Source organism: Schistocerca gregaria, chromosome 6 (genome assembly GCF_023897955.1).
Source record: "Schistocerca gregaria isolate iqSchGreg1 chromosome 6, iqSchGreg1.2, whole genome shotgun sequence".
NCBI lineage: Eukaryota > Metazoa > Arthropoda > Insecta > Orthoptera > Acrididae > Schistocerca > Schistocerca gregaria.
Genome location: NC_064925.1, coordinates 513,026,707 through 513,045,133, shown reverse-complemented (window position 1 = coordinate 513,045,133; position 18,427 = coordinate 513,026,707).

The window sequence follows — 18,427 nt, the reverse complement described above, 5'->3', positions numbered from 1 at the left end:
CATAATAAATGGTGGATCCATCTTTGAACACTAACCCAGGCATTAGACATGGTAGATCCATCTATGAGCTTCATTTTAACTGTATCCTAAGCCTAAGCTGTACCATTAACGCCCAACGTGAACTGATAGACATATACATAAAAATAACGCATTTGCGCTAGGTGTTGACCACTTTGCTGCATTTACAAGCAAATTTAGAAGGTTGACCAGAAGTGAAATCATGATCACATGAGCAGAATTCTCATGATCCTGGATCTTTAGAGTGGGCTATCTATAACATGAGTTGTGAAAGCTGGTCGCTCTGTAACATAGAGTGTGTGGGGATGTATATTGGTGGGTCAAACTGTTTGTGTTGCATGGTATTTGTAACAGAATGGAGATACCCCCACAGTCATCCTCTGAATTATCATTGTTATGCACTTCAGTGTGTTATGTGTTGGAGAGTATGTTAGCTCACCTTAAATATAGAATGCGAGGTGCAAGTATGGCACCTCTCAAAAGTTAGTCTTTAGCTATTAAACATTGCCTGATGAGCTAAGCTGATTTTTTTTTACACCAGTGGCAGAGATGGAACCACGTGTTTCCATTGTGGTGTGGTTCAAAATATTGGGATCAAACGGATACCCCATTGGTTGACATGCTTTGTGGTTTTTCGACTGCTTGTTTGAGCTTCTAGCGAGGGATATGGATTTTGTGGATAATATCTGTCAGAAGAGAAAAGCAAAAATTACTTCGAAGTTTGCAGCTAATATTAAAAGTCCAAATCTTCAGAAAGCACCAACGGAACACAATATAGCTGTGAGAGCTTCTGACAATGCTCACCTGTGTAAAATCTGTCTCATGGAAAGGGTGTGAGTATTTTCTTTACATGCTGACACGCTGCTGCTCGTGTTAAAAGTGAACGTACCCTTTCCTTGCATACAATGTGTCAGGGACCAGTTTATCTTCAGTGTGAGCATTCTGACGAAAGTGGCAATATTGTAAGAGTTACTATTATTTTATGATGTATTTGTAACATTGCATAGAATGTGTGGCTGAGAGTAAGCAGTACCAATATTGGTCAGCTGATTTCCTATTCCAGTCACAAATGTATCAAAAGAAAGAGACACTCTATATATGACTCCATATTAGCATTAATTTCTCCTATCTTATCTTCGTGAGTTTTACTTGAAATATACTTTGCAGGTGGTAGGTACCTTCTCAGTCAGCTTCAAATGTCGATTCTCAATAGCGGTCCTCTAAAAGAACATCGTCTTCCATCCAGGAAATCCCATCTGAGTTACCTGGTGAGTGTAGTCTGACTGCTGAGAAAAATTACTCCCCGCGCAAACGGGCTGTCATGATTAATTAACTAGTCAATAATTTGATATCAATGACATCTCACAGAGTGAGTGGAAGCGAGGGCAAGGGTGCCACAGATTTGATTCGAAAGTTGGAGTGATGAGCAAACGTTTTCTTTATTTCGTTGGTGCGAGATCTTTTAATGAAATTACAAACTCTCACCTACACAGTGTGATATGGCTATCGTAATAACACCAACTATATTACCGAAAGCAGCTATGTTACCAAATTTATAAGATGATAAATAGTATTATGATAAACTTGTAGTATTGTAATAAACTTGTAGTAGAGCCAAAAATTACTTTACTATTCAAGTCCTTTGATGGATGATGTAACAGATATTACGCTGACAAGAACAATTTTTTAACTGGATTATAATAAAGCCTATGCCATGCTGTTGTAAAGAATTTTTGCAACAAATAACTATATTTTAGCATTGTGAAAACCCATGTATGATCCAGTTTCTTCTCTCTTCGAAAATAACTCCTATAAAAGGGAGGAATCTATGATCAGAATGAGAAATTGGAGGTGTATGGACAACAAAATTCCCATTTAGGAGTGGGTGAAGTGAATTTATTACATTGGCGATTCTATGTAGGGCATGAAATTGCAGTTAGAACTTTACATCCAATTCACGCCAGCTTGTCCCGCAGTGAACCATGGCCAATGGTAGGACTGATAACAGAGCTTGTGCAATCGGCTCTCTCACATAACAGTGGGAACAAGTCCTGGGTGGCAGTACTACCAGTGTCCTCTGTGTGACTGAATAGCAAACTAACTGGTTGAACAGTGGCAGAAGCAGACATGTGTGTTGCGTGCATTCTCCGATTTTACTTGGAAATTTGAAAAGGTCCCATGTAGCAAGTGTTAGCAATGGATTGTTATTCTCCCTGCTGCCCTAGATAAATTGATTGGCTGTAGGCTGGGCGGTGAATTCATTCGCGTTTGTGGCCTCTGAGTGTTTGGTGTGGCTAGCTTTTTAGTTGAAATGTTGTAGTGGGGCAGTGTGCTCCTATTCTCAAACATCCATGCATACAAGACCTCGGATATTTTCTGCTGCAATCCATTTATGGAAGGAATTTAATTATTTGATTTGCAAGATGAAAGTGCGTGATTCTTAAACTTCAAAAACACATTTTATTAAAAAGAAGAACCGTTGTCAGGTGGTAGTGAGTGTATTAAGCAATCTAACTGAATCCTGTAAACTGCTGAACAATTCATTTGATAAGTCAGTACAAATGGACCACTGCCCACCATTTTTGATATTACAATTGTGCCAGATCCCCTTTTGTCCTGTGATGTCATAAGAGAGTGCTATTTCTCTCACCCATATAAACAGAACCAATGCACAGTATTTCCCACCAATTTAAATAATTAATTTAATTGGCATTTAAATAAATAAATAATATATTGCTCGAATTTATGAGCCATTTTATGTCATGAGACACTATCAGTCCAGCATCTCAACAGAGACTGAGCTTTTCCCATTAATTCAAAAGTGAGGGAGGGGAACTGACAAACGGCTACTAACTGCTTGCCACTTGAGAGAGAGAGAAAGGGAGAGAGAGAGAGAGAGAGAGAGAGAGAGAGAGAGAGAGAGAGAGAGAGAGAGAGGGAGGGAGGGAGAGAGAGGGAGGGAAGGAGGGAGAAGAAACATGCCTGGAATTTCCCATTCAAAAAACCAAATTATCCTCATGGAATAATAAATCAACACACAGGGTGTATAAACCACTAAGGGAATAATAGGGCGAGGGGTGGGGAAGGGGTGGTTTAGTTGATAAGTTTATTTCATATGGCATATCAATGTGCTACCAGAGGGCGCCATTCCCGGTGGGAACACGCTCCTAAGCTCAAACATACAATGATAGCCTGATGAGCGAAGAAATAACTTTTAAATACAGCGAGTAAAAACTTAAGTCATCACATTACACCCATGTAGCACAAACAAACAGTTGTGATAAGTTGCTAAAAGATGAAAATGTTAATAGCCAGGGCAAACACACCCACTTACACCTCATTATAAATGAGTTCAGTGGGCAACTGAGTTTCAGCTTTAAATCACACCATGAGGTGGAAACGGTAAATACTTAACAGTCACACGGGATGGAGAACATAGGCGGAAGGGCGACATGACCAGTTCCCTGGTGACAGTTGGCTTTGAAGTATAGCCCACCAAAATATTTTAAACAAGATTAGCCCCCATAAGGTACATAAGCTGGTGGGTTCCAAGTAACCAAAGAAAGCGACTTGGCGATTTATTGCAGAACGTACCAGGCCCAAAAGAAGAAAAAAATTAGGAAAATCACCCAATAATGTAAAACACGCAATCAGATCACAACTCTATAATTACCAGATTGAAGCTATTATGTTTTCATAGAAACAACACGCTCTCAGATCGCCTGGCCACACGCAGAAACAGAGAACAACTTTAGGAGGCTGAACCGAGTCCGACGTAAAAGCAGCAAAACACAAACACCCGCAGGAATCGAACCAATCATCAAGCTCAACGCAGGGAGAAAGATCTGCCTCTAAAATCGCCGCATGCTGTGCTTTGACAAATAGTGGGAAAGCTTGGAGTCACCAGGAGGTGCCTGTATGACGGCGATTTACCACCCACCTCCAAATCGGGTCAGCCAAAGGAATAATGTTTCTTCTCTTGTCCAGAAGATGCTCATTCAGACAAACTTGCAAGTCACACGGGCGCTAGAACTAACAGCTAGCCCGTTGTCTAGCAGATCTGTGCTGTCCGTGGTGCTTCACTGAGCACCTGCCCCGAAAAACTGCTCAACGTCACTCGCCTAAACGTGCCACGCCACCGTCACACCAAAGATTGTGATCCAGGAGAAGTGGCGCGAGCTATTGAAGGTAAGAGACGAAGTACCGGCGGAACTAAACTCGTGAGTCGTGTTTGGGCAGCTCACTATGTAGAGGAAATGCCCGCAAAAGGGTAAGTTCCCATGTTCGAGTCTCGTTCCCTTACACAGTATTAATCTGTTAGGAGGTTTCAATACACAAGGATATTGAACAGGTAATTCAGTACCTAAACGAAGATGATTAAGAGTCAAGGGGGGTGGGGGAGGGGATTGGAATACGATTAGAGGGGAAGGAGGAGAAGAAAATCCGACAGGGCAATATGGATTTGGTGCTAGAAAAGGGAGAAGATGAAGACTAACTAGCTCTGCACCAAAGTTCAGCTAGTAATAGCGAATAATTTGTTCAACAACCACAAGAGGAGGAGCTTGCAACTGGGCGGAAAATAAAGAAAGTGCGGTTGACAATGTTCAAACGCGAATGTGCATATACAAAATGTTGGTTAAAAAATGTTATTGCAAATTTTGGCTAGCTCTCAGGGGATGATTTCCACACTTTGTGCATTAGTACACAATTCCACACCCGCGGATTTGTTATACTTTTTGTATTAATTATTCACTCAGACATGAGTAGATTTTATGCTAGGGAACGAGAATCAGGCGATTATTATAGCAAAATCAGTTTTCACGACACAGTTCAATCACTATTTATTGGCTTTGACCTTTTCATTCACACAATGAAATTCGCACTGGTGCGACGGTTTACTGTTTTACTTTAATAATAATTTGACTCTGAGCCCCCAATAGCAGTAATGTAGGCTGCTATAAACGAAAATTCCTCAACCAATTCGAACAGAACCAGAAATCCCACTGTTCTCTTTGTTCTAACAGTTTTGGCGCGAAATCACAGTTCGCGATATGTTCACTTATGACGATGTATACCTCGTAAATCGTACTCACACAAAAATCGTAGCACTTCCAGTTCACCAAATATATGCTTCCACTATTAAACAATACTCTTTATGGAAATAAATCAGCGCGAAAAAGAATTCTCAAAGGACCACATGGGCCACCCTCCAATGGGGCTTGCTCGCCACTCAACCTCCAAAACGACTGACCAGCGACTGAGCCCTGGCCAAGATGGCAGCTCGCTTATATAGGATCGGACGTCAACCCCTTCCCCCCAACACCGGTTATGCTAGTACCAATCTCACCAGTTAAGGTTACAAATTTTCATGAATTTTAATACATGCATCCCTCGACATAAATAAGTACACCATCGGAATCGTGCTAAAAGGTACATCATATTTACTATGTTACATTAATTTCTAGGTTTATTCTATCTCCCGTTAACCAGGTTTTAGTTTTTGCTAAATTTCGACACTTAGCGCACATTTGTTTGTTGACATCCATGCTGCAAAGAGCCGGCCGGGGTGGTCGAGCGGCTCTAGGCACTACAGTATGGAACCGCGCGACCAGTACGGTCGCAGGTTCGACCTCTGCCTCGGGCATGGATGTGTGTGATGTCCTTAGGTTGGTTAGGTTTAAGTAATTCTAAGTTCTAGGGGACTGATGACCTCAGAAGTTAAGTACGATAGTGCTCAGAGAAATATTTTTCTTTCTTTTTGCTCGAAGTTTTAACATAGAACTGCATGTAGCACCGTTTCTTAGACGTAATCTATAGCAATCTACACACTGCTCTGCTCAAAACCTTCCTATCTATAATAATTAATAAATTATGGCGATAAACGTTAATAATAATTTGCAAATAGTGAAATTATTGCAAGTTAAGCGTATAGTATAACTTACTTAGTTTAAGATACGTGTGATGCCACCCAAAATATTGTATAGTGCCGTTACTTATGTCATGAATTTTCTATTTAATTTTATAAACAATTTTCCCTGAAACTTTCTTTATTACTCTTTACGGGTTTAATTATTTATGAATCTTAACATATGACTATGGTACTCGATCCTCTATGACGGAAGGTTTTCAATGAGTGCTCGCTCATCCCTGTAAGTTGTGTTTTACTATATTTATTAATCTTTCAGTATTCGTGATGTTAACCGATTTTGAGGTTACTATAACTGTTGCGTCTCGTGACTTGAAATAAAGATCGATCTTTCGGAAGGTGCATACTGCTGACCACAACCCACTGCCACATCGCTCTTCAACGTAAATTACATTGTTTTCGCGTAATGCGCAAGAATCCAAACAATGCCCCAAGCTGTGCACCAAGTGGCCGCCCGGCGGCAGAGACATCACACCGACCGCTGCAAATCTCGCGCGGGCGCGCCAAGCCCTTCCGCGAATCGCACACCATGTTGCAGTCTCGGACTCCACAAAGCAATCCTTGCATAGTAGACCTATTCATCTAGTAACGAGGGTTTGTACCGTCACAAGCTATACATGGAAAAGGCCGGGAGATACGGTAAGATTTAGGGTAGTTTACGTCATGGTCAGGCAGAGATTTTGAAATCAGGAACAGATATAGATCCATATCACAATATAGTAATGACGAAGAGTAAGCTGAAGTTTAAGAGACTATTCAGGAAGATTCAATTCCCAAAGAGGATACTGAAGTATGTATTAATGAGGAGATACGCTTGAAGTTCTCTGAGGCTATGTATACTGCGATAATGAATAACTCATTAGGCAGTTCAGGTGAAGAGGAATGGACATTTCTAAAAATAGCAAACACAGAAAATGGAGAGAAAACCATAGGTACAAGGACGGTAATGTGAAGAAGCTATAGGTGACCAAAGAAATACTGCAGTTGATCGATGAAAGAAGTGCATCTAAAAAATATATATATTACAGAAAATTCAGGAATACAGAAATACAATAGACGTAGGAATGAAGTAAACTGGAAGTTCAGGAAGGCTAAGGCAAAATGGCTGCATGAAAGATGTGAAGAAATTGAAAAACAGTTGTCGGAAGGACTGACTCAGAATGTAGGAAAATGAAAATGACGTTCGGTCAAATTAAAAGCAATAATGTTAACATTTAGAGTGTAACGGGAATTTCACTTTAAAACGTTGAGGAGAGAGCGGATAGGTGGAAAGAGTATGTTGAAGGCCTCTATGAGGGGCAGACATGTCTGACGACTTAATATAAACGGAAACAGGGGTCGATATAAAAGATAGACCTGAAACAGTATTAGAACCACAATTTAAAAGAGCTTTTGAAGACTTCAGATGGAATGAAGCAAAAGGGATACATAACATTCTATTGTGACTACCCACTTGTCTAACATAGGGTGCCTATGAAATTGTTTTATCGGAGCGCTAGACAACAACTGAAATCGCATTAGAGAGTTTATTACAGTTAGTTAAATTACAATGCTTAACTTTCCGTATTCCCAAAGGTGTGTTTCAAGTAAAAGGCTACATGCAACTAATCAGTATCCTTTGGTATTACACAATTTCATTGCAAGCAAAACAGTACAGGTCATGTCATCATGTCACTGCTGTAGCGTTTGTATGACGGCTCGTCTCCCACTCCCCCCCCCCCCCCCCCCCCCCCCCCCCCCGCAGCTCTGCAGCGCGGTGCTTACATGCTCTTGGTGTAGAGTCCGCTCCTGCCTTCGTGTCACCTTAGAGAGTGGTTTCCTCAGCGAACTATTAGCTGACGTCGTCTCACAGCACTCTCTGCTCTTTCGTTCTTGATCGTGGTGTTGACGCTTGTCGTTATGCTGGAACACATGCCATCAGAATTTCTAAAATAATTGGGGGAAGTGGCAACAAAACAATTATTCAGTTTGGTGTGCAGGGTGTGTGACTCTTGCGATATGCCATCTGACTTTCGGAAAATCATCATCCACGTAATTCCGGAGATTGCAAGAGATGACAAGTCCGAGAATTATCGCACCGTAAGCTTAACAGCGCACCCATCCACGTTGCTGACAAGAATAATATACACAGGGAAGGAAAAGAAAGTTGAGGATCGGTTAGATAGCGATCGCTTTGTCTGTAAGAAAGTTAAAGACGCGAGAGAGGAAAGCCTGACGATAGGAAGCAAGACTAACGAAATATTAAGACACGTTCATAACATTTGCCGACCTGGAATAAAGCGTTCCACAAGGTCAAACATTGCAAGATGTTCTAAATTCTGAGAAAACTGGGGGTAGGCTACAGGGAAAGACGGGTAATATACAATATTTACAAGAGCCAAGGGGGAAAAATGAAAGCGGAAGATCAAGGACGAAGTGATCGAATTAAAATATGTGTACGGGAGGGGTTTAATCTCTCGCCCCTACTTTAACCTATACATCGAAGAAGCAGGGACGGAAATAAAATAAAAGTTCAATAATAGCACTGAAATTCAAGGGAAAAGGATATCTATGATAAGATTTGGTGATGACATTGCTATCCTCACTGAAAGTACAAAAGAATTACGGGATCTGCTAAATGGAATGAACAGATAATCAGCACAGATTGAACAGATAATCAATACAGATTGCGGATCAGGAATAAATCGAAGGAAGACGAAAGTATTGAGAAGTAGCCGAAATGAGAACAAAGAGGAACGTACATCAGTATCGATGATCACAACTTAGACAAAGTTAAGGAATTTTGCTACACAGGCAACAAAATGATTCATGACGAACGGATCAAGCAAGATATAAAAAGCAGACTACCAATGGCAAAAAGGGCATTCCTGTCCAAGAGAATTGTAGTTGTACCGCACATAGGCCTTAATCTGAGGAAGAAATTTCTGAGAATGTGCTTTTGGGGCACAGCGTTGTGTGGTAGCAGAACATCGACTGAGGAAAACCGGAAATGAAGATGATCGAAGTATTTGAGATGTGGTGCTGCAGAAGGATGATGAAAATTAGGTGGACTCATAAGGTATGCAATGAGTAGGTTCTCCACAAAGATAGCGAGGAAAGGAATATTTGGAAAATACTGACAAGAAGAAGGCAATGGATTACAAAACATCTATTCTGAAATCGGGATCTATCTTTCTATTTATTCTCAGCACATTACACTTGTCTACATTGAGATTCAATTGCCATTCCCTGCACCATGCGTCAATTCGCTGCAGATCCTCCTGCATTTCAGTACAATTTTCCATTGTTACAACCTCTCGACACACCACAGCATCATCTGCAAAAAGCCTCAGTGAACTTACGATGTCATCCACCAGGTCATTTATGTATATTGTGAATAGCAACGGTCCTATGACACTCCCCTGCGGCACACCTGAAATCACTCTTACTTCGCAAGACTTCTCTCCACTGGGAAGACATGCTGCGTTCTGCTATCTAGGAACTCCTCAATCCAATCACACAATTGGTCTCATAGCCCCTATGCTCTTACTTTGTTCATTAAACGGCTGTGGGGAACTGTATCCACATGGGAGTGTGATAGGACCGTTGCTGGTTACAATACGTGTAATGGATCAAGTAGAAGTGTCAGATGCACTTCAAGGCTAGCCGGCTGGGGTAAAGTTATCAGACCATCAAGAAACAACCGAAGAATCATTAGGACAAGACATATGTATGGAGCAAAGGGTGGCAAGTGACCCGGAGAAACGAAAAGTGCGTGCTCCACGTAAGTACTCGCCGGCCTCTGTGGCCGAGCGGTTCTAGGCTCTACAGTGTGGGACCGCGCGACCGCTACTGTTGCTGGTTCGAATCCTGCCCTCGGCCTGGATGTGTGTGAGGCCCTTAGGTTAGTTAGGTTTAAGTATTTCTTAGTTGTAGGGGACTGATGAACTCAGAAGTTAAGTCCCATAGTGCTCAGTACCATTTGAGACATCTTTAAGGTTATTCGCAGATGATGCAGTTGTTTATACCAAAGTAGCAAGGAGAGAAGACAGTAAGAATTTGCAGAACGACCTGCAGAGAATTGATGAATGGTGCAGAATCTGGAAGTTGACCCCGAACGTAAGTAAATGTAACATACTGCGCATACATAGGAAAAGGAACCCACTACTGTAGAGCTACACTGATGTCAAACAGCTGGAGACAGCGTCTGCCGTAAAATATCTAGAGCGACCTTGAGTAGAATGACCATATAAAACAGATAGTGGGAAAAGCGGACCCCAGACTCAGATGCATCGGAAGACTCTTAAGGAAATGTAACTCAGCCGTAAAATAAGTGGAATATAAGGCACTTTTTTGCCCGATTCTTGACTATTGTTCTCCTATTTGGGATCCCTATCACGTAGAACTGATAGAGGACATAGAGAGTATCCTACGAAGAGGGGCGCGTTTCGTCACGGGATCGTTTAGCTGGCGAGAGAGCGTTACGGAGATGCTAAACAAACTCCAGTGGCAGACGTTACAAAAGATAAAAGAGGGGTTTTTGTGCATTACGGAGAGATTTACTACTCAAATTTCGGGACCGCAGTTTATCAGGAGTCAGAAAGCATATAACTTCCCCCCCCCCCCCCCCCCCCCCCCCCAACATCACGCGTATTGATCATTAGGAAAAAAATTTGGGAAATCAGAGGCAATAAAGAGGCTTACCGACAATCATTCTCATCACGCACTGTTCTCGAGCAGAACAGGGTTGCAGGGATCAGGTAGTGGTACCAAAAGTACCCTCCGGCACACATCATTAGGTGGCTTGCGGAGTATGATGTAGGTACATCAAAACATTGGCCGTAGATGCTCTATTTAGGCTGGCGAATTATGTGCGTCTCTGAAAGTGTGGGCACTGTAGACCAATGTCCTCAGATCAGGATTTGTAGGCAGCACCTGATGAGCATGACGAGTCACGTTGTCGAGATATCGTCCATGAACACCTCAGGTTGTCCAGATTTAACATATACAAGATTTGCCGTGGAATATAGGTAACTCATCACAGAACGAAATTTGAGAAGCTGTTCTATCGCCATTCTTTCAGGTAATACTTTAAGAAGCTTTCATTCCACCCTCCCTCTACAAGTACTTGCTTGATCTCTGACGTAATAGCGGCAAGGTTAAGTAAATGTTATAACATAAAACCTCAGGCGTTTAGGTAAAAAAATACATTCACGAAAAGCTAATTAAGTCACGAAACACCTTTAATATGGCAGCAGTAAATCTGGAATGGCTCTGAGAAAGATCTGCGCAGCTTGTATGGAATTCAGCAAGTGATATTATCACCGATGTTGACACATCTCTCAAACGATTGCCAAACTACAATCTGCGTCTACATATTGAAGATACTGCTCCAAATTTAATGTGTTATTGAACATACATTACTGCCCATTAAAATTGCTACACCACTAAGATGACGTACTAAAGCCGCGAAATTTAACCGAAAGGAAGAGGATGATGAGACATGCAGAGGATTTGCTTTACAGAGCATTCACACAAGGTTGGTGCCGGTGGCGACACCTACAACATGCTGATATGAGGAAAGTTTCCAACCGATTTCTCATATACAAAGAGCAGTTGACCGGCGTTGCGTGGTGAAACGTTGATCTGATGCCTTGTGTAAGAAGGAGAAATGCGTACCATCACGTTTACGACTTTGATAAAAGTCGGATTGTAGCCTACCACGATTGCGGTTTACCGTATCGGAACATAGCTGCTCGCTTTGGTCGAGATCCAATGACTGTTAGCAGAATATGGAGTCGTTGGCTGTTAGGAAGGTAATACGGTACGCCGTGCTGGATCCCAACGGCCTCGTATCACTAGCAGTCGAGATGACAGGCATCTTATTCGCATGGATGTAACGGATCGAGCAGCCACGTCTCGATCCCTGAGTCAACAGATGGGGACGTTTGCAAGACAACAACCATCTGCACGGACAGTTCAACGACGTTTGCAGCAGCATGGACTATCAGCTCGGAGACTATGGCTGTGTTTACCCTTGACGCTGCATCACAGACAGCAGTGACTGCGATGGTGTACTCAACGACGAACCTGGGTGGTTGTTCAGGGTACTGATTCCTCAGGATCTATGCACCCAAATTGTCTGAAAATGTGATCACATGTCAGTTCTAGTATACTATATATGTCCAATGAGTACCCGTTTATTTACGATGAGTATGGGGTGTTTCGCAACCAGTTCATACATGCCTAAAAACGTTTTTCGCCTTTCCTGCAAAAATTGCTTCCTTTGACTTGCAAGCTCTCCTACGCTAGCGGCTCAACTGCTAGTACAGTGGTAGAGGACTGAGTGCATCTTGCACCCTAAGGTAAGTTCCTCGGTTGTTTTGTTCCAGTCGCGATGCTCCTTGCGACAATGAGAACTTCTGAGGGCCTCAGTGCCGTAACGTAAGTAGCGACGGCAACGAGCAATCACTGCCAAGTGTTATGCCTCGTACAGGGGGCGTGCGACCCAATTTGCCGCTCTGAATAGCTGTACAGATGGGTCCACGCAGCAATCTCGTCTCACTGCGTAGCTCCGGCAATCACCACAGTGGAATGTGATGGGGTTGAAGTTAGCGAGCAGTACCAAGCTTCTTGTACCCATAACAAGTTTCCTGTACAATTAACTAACAGCTTTCTGCCGTGAAAGCTAAGCAAACGTTCCGGCACGAGCAGCTACTCGACTCCCACACTGTTACGTTTATGTTTGCTTGGCAAGACGTGAAGTCTGACTTCCTAGCGGATGTGGCAATTCGTAACGTAATTTCAGGGAACGATCTTGGTAATTAATGGTAGTCTTTGGGGCACCGGGAAGATATTATGTGTACACTGTACGTACCAATGTCAGACTAAGGAACTACTCATAAGGTTTCAGTGTCTGAAGTTAATAATAATCAGAGAGAACAGGTAGTCTGCACTTTTAATGCTCCACCGACGGCATGGTCGTAGGTGAGCAAGCTCTGTCCGGAAAACAATAAGGTAGGAAACCGGCCGAGCCATTTCGAAAGAAACCATTTCTCATTCTTTCCACAAATACCCTATATCATAAAGTACTTATTTACTACATGATATAAGAATAAGACGGACAAGATAGACACGAAGCCCACACCTACTACAGTAGTACAAGTTTATATGCCAACTAGCTCCGCAGATGACGAAAAGATTGATGAAATATATGATGAGATAAAAGAAATTACTCAGATAGTGAAAGGAGACGAAAATTTAATACACATAGGTGACTGAAACTCGACAGTAGGAAAAGGAAGAGAAGGGAATATAGTAGGTGAATATGGAATGGGGTCAGGGAATGAAAGAGGAAGCCGCCTGGTAGAATTCTGCACAGAACACAACTTCATCATAGATAACACTTGGTTGAAGAATCATGAAAGAAGGTTGTGTACTTGGAAAAAGCCTGGAGATACTAGAACGTTTCACGTAGACTATATAATTGTAAGGCAGAGATTCAGGAACGAGGTTTTAAATTGTAAGACATTTCCAGGGACAGATTTGGGTTCTTACCACAATCTAATGGTTATGAATTGTAGATTAAAACTGAAGAAACTGCAAAAAGGTGGGATTTGAGGAGAAGGGACGTGGATAAACTGAAAGAACCAGAGGTTATAGAGAGTTTCAGGGAGAGCATAAAGGAACATTTGACAGGAATGGGGGAAATAAATACAGTAAAAGAAGAATGGGTAGCTTTAAGAGATGCATTAGTGAAGGCAGCAGAGGATCACTTAGGTAAAAAGACGAGGGCTAGTGGAAATCCTTGAGTAACAGAAGAGATATTGAATTTAATTGATAAAAGAGGAAAGTACAAAAATGCAGTAAATGAAGCAGGCAAAAAGGAATATAAACGTCTCCGACATGAGGTCGACAGGAAGTGCAAAATGGCTAAGCACGGATGGCTAGAGGGCAAATGTGAGGATGTAGAGGCTCACATCACTAGGTGTAAGATAGGTACTGCCTACAGGAAAATTAAAGACGCCTTTGAGTAAAAGAGAAGCACTTGTATGAATATCAAAGGCTCAAATGGAGACCTAGTTCTAAACAAAGAAGGGAAAACAGAATGGTGGAAGGAGTATATAGAGTATAGGGTCTATACAAGGGTAATGTTCTTGAGGGCAATATTATGGAAATGGAAGAGAATGTAGATGAAGATGAAATAGCAGATATGATACTGCTTGAAGAGTTTGACAGAGCACCGAAAGACCTATGACGGAAAAAGGCCTCTGGAGTATGCAACACGCCATTTGAACTACTGATGGCCTTGGGAGAGCGTCATGACAGAACTATACCAGCTGGTGAGCAAGATCTATGAGACAGGCGAAATACCCTCAGACTTCAAGAAGAATATAATAATTTCAATCCCAAAGAAAGCAGGTGCTGGCAGATGTGAAAATTACCGAACTGTCAGTTTAATAAGTCACTGCTGCAAAATACTAACGAATGGGAAAACTGGTAGATGGGGACTTCGGGGAGGATCAGTTTGGATTCCGTAGAAATTTTGGAACACGTGAGGCAATACTGACCTTACTACGTATCTTAGAAGAAAGATTAAGGAAAGGCAAACCAACGTTTCTAGCATTTGTAGACTTAGAGAAAGCTTTTGACAATGCTGACTGGAGTACTCTCTTTCAAATTCTGGAGGTGGCAGGGGTAAAATACAGGGAGCCAAAGCCTATTTACAATTTGTACAGAAACCAGATGGCAGTTATTAGAGTCGAGGGACATGAAAGGGCAGCAGTGGTTGGGAAGTGAGTGAGCCAGGGTTGGAGCCTATCCCCGATGTATTCAATCTGTATATTGAGCAAGCAGTAAAGGAAACAAAAGAAAAATTTGGGGTAGGAGTTAAAATCCATATAGAAGAAATAAAAACTTTGTAACACTATTAGAGACAACAAAGGACTTGGAAGAGCAGTTGAACGGAATGGACACTGTCTTGAAACGAGGATATAATATGAACATCGCCAAAAACAAAACGAGGATAATGGAATGTAGTCGAATTAAGTCCGGTGATGCTGAGGGAATTAGATTAGGAAATGAGACACTTAAAGTAGTAAACGAGTTTTGCTATTTGGGGAGCAAAATAACTGATGATGGTCGAAGTAGAGAGGATATAAAATGTAGACTGTCAATGGCAAGGAAAGCGTTTCTGAAGAAGCGAAATTTGTTAACATCAGGTATAGATTTAAGTGTCAGGAAGTCGTTTCTGAAAGTATTTGTATGGATTGTAGCCATGTGTGGAAGTGAAACGTGGACAGTACATAGTTTGGAAAAGAAGAGTATAGAAGCTTTCGAAATGTGGTACTACAGAAGAATGCTCAGGATTAGATGGGTAGATCACATAACGAATGAGGAGGTACTGAATAGGATTGGAGAGAAGAGAAAGTTGTGGCACAACTTGACTAGAAGAAGGGATCGGTTGGGAGGGCATATTCGGAGGCATCAAGGGATCACCTATGTGGTACTGGAAAGCAGCGTGGAGGGTAAAAATCGTAGAGGGAGACCAAGAGATGAATACACTGAACAGGTTCAGAAGGATGTAGGTTGCAGTAGTTACTGGGAGATGAAGAAGCTTGCACATGATAGAGTAGAATGGAGAGCTGCATCAAAGCAGTCTCTGGACTGAAGGTCACAACAACAAGAATGAGGTAAACTACACTGAACTCCGTCCGAACAGGCCATGAAGGCCCAACGGTTACGACCGGTCGCCCTGTCAACTTGAGCCCGCAGGCGTCACTGGATGCCGATATTGAGGGGCATGTGGTCGGCACACCGGTCTCCCGGTCGTATGTGAGCTTACGAGACCGGAGACTCTACTTCTCGATGAAGTAGCTCCTCAGTTTGCCTCTCAACGGCTGAGTGCACCCCGCTTGCCAATAGCGCTTGGCGGACCAGATGGTCTCCCATCCATGCGCTAGCCCAGCCCAACCGATATTACCTTCGGTGATTGACGTCAACCGGTGTTACCACTATGCCAAGGTCGTTAGCAAGAATAATGTAAACCTTGTGTAAAATAACAATCAATTACCCCGAGAGTGGTTCAAAGCTCGGATATTTATATACAACTTATTAATCTTACAAACTAAAGTCACGAAGTTTACTACGGCTGGGAAGAGTATCCGTACGTAGTGTAATCCATGATAAATTTTACAGATAACAATATTTATCTCAAGCATCGCTTCTAAGTGCAGGTTATAACCACGAACCAACAAATCATTCGGACTGGGAACTAAGGTTTTTTTCGTATGGAGCAAAATAATATAGGGAAACTCCCTTTTCCGTCACTTCTCGCCTGAATTTATAGTGTGGAATAGATACAACGGTGAATTCCCCCGGATACATGGTCCTAATACAGATTAAGGCAAATACCATTTCACAACAAGCATAATAATTAAATAATGTAATACTACTTTTGATATAATCTGGAGAGAGAGTTTCTAACATTCGTCATATCTCTAACGAATCTCATAATACAAGACTTTTTCTTCTCTTTCTGCCGAAAGGTTAGTAATGAAGACTAGATGTACATCAGAAATAACTCTTAGCACTAGGTAGTCAACTTCATTTCCGATGCATAGCAGATACGAAAAATACCTGTTAAAACAGTTCAATCTGGATGGGACGACGTGTCTTTGAAGCCGGGCCAGCTCCTTTCGAACGTCCTTTGAACAATTGGTAACGACGGTGTCAATAAGGGTAATCATGAAGCTACCAGTTATGGTTCGCAAAATTTTTCCGAAACGCTTGGCTCCCCAGGTCTGAGTTCATAGGTGGCTAAAATAATTTTTTTCTTTAACTGCACATATTGTGATAAAACATTTATTGCAATCTATGTTAATGCTAATAATCTCAATGAAAACGTACATTTGCTTCATCTAACTGGAACGTGAACTCATGAACATCTAGGTGTACCGGAACATGAGGACGCGCTTGAATTATACTGGGAGTAAACAATAAATATTTAGAATGTACCACACTGGGCTAGGAGAAGCCGAGGCGAACAGTTCGATGAAAGAAATTTGTTGGCAACTTAAGAAAACTATCTCAAAGTGCTCTACAGAGGCCATGAAATTTAATTTTAGTTATCGCGCTCACTTGACAGACTCAGTTTAACAGAGACTACTTCGAATATGATCAAATAAATCCCTGAATTCATTTAGGTGCTGGCTTTCCCTTTGTAACTGCGCTTGTTGCGACCGGGATAAACAACTTTGGTTTGGCCACAACTGTATGATCTTTGGCTGCTAGGCGAGGTGGCATATCAAACTGGAACACATGAATTCTTAGCTCACTTTATTACATAAAAGAATGAATCATTTACTTAACTTTGACACACGTTTCTGCCACAGAACAACAGGATAGTTGACAACTGTCGTGGTCTAGCAAAGCATCACATTCATGAAGTTTTTTTCGTTATTTTTCTCTAGAACTATAATTTTCATTTTGGTCATTTATTATTTAAGGTGTGTAGGACGTCAAACGGACCGACGTGGAGCATGAGAGGCACCACGGAACATTTTAATTTCCACTGTGTATACTTTTATAAATAAGTCCATAAAACTTTGTCAGCATGACCAGGAAAGATTCAGGATTCACACTTATAGCAGTGGAAGTTCAAAAACAAAACAAAAAAAAGTTATTTTATATCTGAAGTTTCATCATTTTTTCACTTACTATTGGCTGCATTTGTTGCTGTAGGTACCCGTTTCTTCATAAGTAAGAGAGGTTCTTCGACAAATTTTGCACAGCATACAAACCATATCTACAGGCGTATGAAACTCTAGAATTTATTTAATTTATGAAAAAATAAATGACCTGTTACATTTTAAACTTCATGTTTATAAAAACTAAAATTTTTTAGTTAAAATCTCAAGTTTTGCTAGATTTTTTTAATAGATTCAGAAAATTCTCTCTTACTTACGAAGAAAAGTGTACCTATACCAACAAATGCAGCTAATAGTAAGTTAAAAATGAATAAAATTTCACCTGTAAAAAAATTATTTTCTTGTGGTTTTGAACTTCCATTGTAATGAGTGTGAATCCTGAAACCTTCCTTATTATGCTGACAAAGTTATATGAATTTATGTGTAAAAGTATAGACAATGGAAATTAAAATGTCCTGTGGTACCTCTCCTATTCCAAGTCAGCCCGTTTGACGTCGTTTCAAAATGCATAACACTGTGATGTCTATGATAATGTTATTTACTCTGCTACCGGTTTCGGTGTTGAACCACCACCAAAGCCAGAAAAATTATTGCATATTTATCACACGTCACACGTGCTCTAACGTACAATAATTCTTAAAACCATAATTGCCCATAAGAGGGAAAACTTGTAGCAAGATTACAATACAATGGCTCATTGACAAAAGTACAACATGTGTCCTTTTGTAAATGGACCATTTTAATGTAATCTTGATTCAATTTTTACATTTTTATTGGTAATTTTGGTTTTCGGTAG